At 31.6% G+C, this 3,454-nt stretch overlaps 1 pseudogene; it reads right to left on the bottom strand.

Moving 5' to 3' along the window:
* Positions 1-1,786: 1,786 nt before the first annotated feature.
* Positions 1,787-2,742, bottom strand: LOC149192884 (F-box protein At4g02760-like; annotated as a pseudogene).
* Between the last annotated feature and the right edge of the window lie 712 nt (positions 2,743-3,454).

Genomic DNA, 3,454 nt, shown 5'->3' with positions numbered 1-3,454 from the left:
GTCCTTTAATCTTGATATTTTAGCATTTATTTTGCAAGTAGTTAGAACTCAGAGTTCATGTTATTTCGTACACCTAAAATGAAATACTATTTTATTGTCTCGAATGGTTGGCTGCTAATAATTTCTATCTACTATAGTACCAACATATTCTTCTACATTCATAATAGAATATAAAGTGTAAAGTAACTTAAATTAATCTTATTTGGTACGCATCGTTCATAACAGAAATAACTTGTTAGTAAACAAATAAGAGATGAATTCCTTTCTTCATCCATTACCACTCAGATCATCATTATGTATTACACAAATCCTATCCTGCATGCCACCATAAAATTCTATTTACAATATGAATAACCATAGATATATACTAACCATAAATTTTATGAATGAAATCACAATGTAACTATAATTTTTCCGATAGAATCCACTTGGAAGAAGGACATTGTTTTCCTCCTAATCGTACAACTATTTCTTCCTAGTTCACCCCTGAGCAGAGATTTCCTATCCAAGACATCAAGAAACTGTTGATTCCTGCAATAGGCATTCTATGCCTTCTTTCCATGTGATATTTTTATGAAAGTAGCTTCCCACTTTATGGTATTTTTCCATTTTAGCCAAAATCTCACTTTTTATCTTTAGCGACACTTTATGTTAATCTCAAATTAGTGTTTATATCCAGCTAAGTTCTTAATGGATCTTTCTCTCCCTTCCATTGATTTTATCAAGAATTCCTTATAGATTTCTAATCATGGAAAGGTTATCATAATATAATCTCATCTACGAGTGTTTTATTTTCAAGTAATTCTAATTTATTACTTATTTATTTATAAAATATTTATATATCGAATTACATCATCACTCTACATGCCTTTTCTGACATCATTTTTTATTTTTAATACACAATAGAAAATACTAATGTTCACAACAAGGGGGTATTACAACCTTTAAATATAAAATCGCCTACTAATTTTAACAAACTGTGGGCATGGGCCAATAGTTAAGGCACATACCAACCTTCTTGTTGGTCATGGGGTCAAATATTGCAGTCTTACTGGGCTATTATTGTTCCCAAACTATTCGAATTTCCTTCAATCACATCCTTTTGAGCATCATTGGGGTGTCATTCGGCACTACTCAATTGGGCGATGTGGTGCAACCCCACTAGTCCACTCCTATCTAATCAACCATCTAGTCACCATGCCAACTTAGCACCTACCATGTGGCACCACCTCAATGTGATGTCAACACCTAGCACATGTTGGAGTTGGTTAGCTCTCATTTTTCCAAATTTGACCACAACTTCAAATGGCCATAACTAAGTCATACAAAATTAGTTTGAGGTGTTTTTTAGACCATTCGAAATCTCTCACTGAGATCTATGACATGGTGGTCTTTCCATAATATTTTCAGCAACTTTATTTTTTACTATTCTTGGAGCCTCTTAGGTCACTTCTAAATGTGAATAAGATTGTGACTCAACACTGTAATATGAAGCATCTAGTAATTTGGCTATCATTCAATACCTTAGTATTAAGAAAACCATTATTCACATCTCAAGAAATATCTTTAATGATCAATTTTTTTAACTCCTCCCTAACATCGTGCAATCATAGTTTATATGTGACAACAAAAGCCACTTGTTAATCTAAAAGCGAAAGTATCATTGCAACATATTGAATTTCATCATAATTGAGTAAGGGAGTTGCATTCCTTCATCTAAAATCCCATCAAATTAATCAAACCCGTTGATTTGTATAGTAATCATCATTATGAACAACTTGATATCTCATATTAGAAACTCCTGATTTGTTGGATTCTAGTCATTTCTACTTCTTCATCATCAATGTTAGTATTGTTATTGTAACCACTGTCAAGAGATATCTCATATGTTGAAGTCTTAGATGAAGAAATAATTATCTGTAATGCTCCACTATCATCACTATTGTCAAATATAGATAGAATAGACTCACTCTCACTTGTCTCTATGATAAATTCTGTGACCAAATGAATTTCTTCCTTTTCCAACTACAATTGTGAAATCCCCTCTCCATAGGGATTGTGATATCTTTCAAAGTAGTTTTCTATATTTAAACCATAATTATTTGATATATATGGGTATTGAAGGCACTTGCATGCTCTAATGCTTCAAGAAAAATAAAATCTAAACTTCAACTTCTTTTAATCATATGCTATATTGCAAGATAAATATTTCCAAGGGTGGTTCATTTCCACCATCAGTGAGAGTCCTGAGGAATGTTCCAATAACTCTAGATGTGGAAAAATTGAAAATATTTAAATAACAAATTGCCTTAATAAATACATTCACTTGAATTAAAACCCATTAGGGCCAATGAAGATAAATTTGGGTATCCCTTCACTAATTGTACACAAGTGCGACCTTTTAAAGCTTTTGTCCAGCAAGTCTTAGATGATTGACAACACAATCATTCCAAATGATGGCTTAAATAGTAGAATAATGATAAAGTTAAATCGGAAGTCCCACAACCTCTAAACCATTGATATAAGGAAAAACTGATAATGCCTTATATAAAGCCTTGTTATCCATTTCATCAATGTTCTAAATATGGAGTCTTCAGAGGAGACCTAGTGACATCATTTTCTGAACTAAGTGTGTCCAAGAAATACCTTGTTAAACATAATAGTTTCTTTCTCATGTTTGGAATGTTTATACTACCAAGATTTATCTAATGAATCAACGCACTTTAGAGTAATGTCAACATTATGAAAAAAAAATGAGAGAAAGAGTCAAATTTTTCTTCACGGTGGAAAAGTTCCCACTTTTAGAGACCCCTTCGAGTTGATAAATCTATAATAGATAAAACCATATTTTAGTGAAATATATACACCTACATTCTCAAACTATATTCATTTTCGCATATCAATGATGCCACAATCTACAATTCCCAAAGGATTCTTCTTCTTTGTGATTTCTTGTTAGGACAAAACTCCATGCAAGGATTTATTTCCATTTGAAAGAGATGATATTGGTTAAACTCTTTTCTGAAGCCATTTTCTCATGGTTCAAAAGACATCTCTCTAAATTACCAAATAAATAAGGAATGTCATACCTTACAATTTAAGTATCCACAAATTTTAAGGAACCCTTGATCATCTCTATGGAAGTTATTTATTGATGCCAATTCCCATTAGAAACTCTATTTTCTAATATATATATCCCCACCTTAATCAAATATATCCCTCATGTGGGAAAATCAAATTTTCTTCCAATGCACTTGTTACTCTCAAGAAAATTTCTTTAACTCTATCTATTCCAACAAATTTAGAATTATTGAAATCTACAATAGATTGTGAACATAATTTTGTGTCTATAGGTAATGTATCCACTTTTCATATTAGTTATTTAATCAAGGGTGTAAATAAGTCTCTTATAACTCCTTCTTGTTGGTCCTCTCTACTAAAATTATCAATTCCA

The sequence above is a fragment of the Pinus tabuliformis genome, chromosome 2_2 (genome assembly GCF_031772625.1).
Source record: "Pinus tabuliformis cultivar Carrire ecotype Pingquan chromosome 2_2, CPIR1, whole genome shotgun sequence".
Lineage (NCBI taxonomy): Eukaryota > Viridiplantae > Streptophyta > Pinopsida > Pinales > Pinaceae > Pinus > Pinus tabuliformis.
This window is presented reverse-complemented; position numbering and strand designations above follow the sequence as displayed.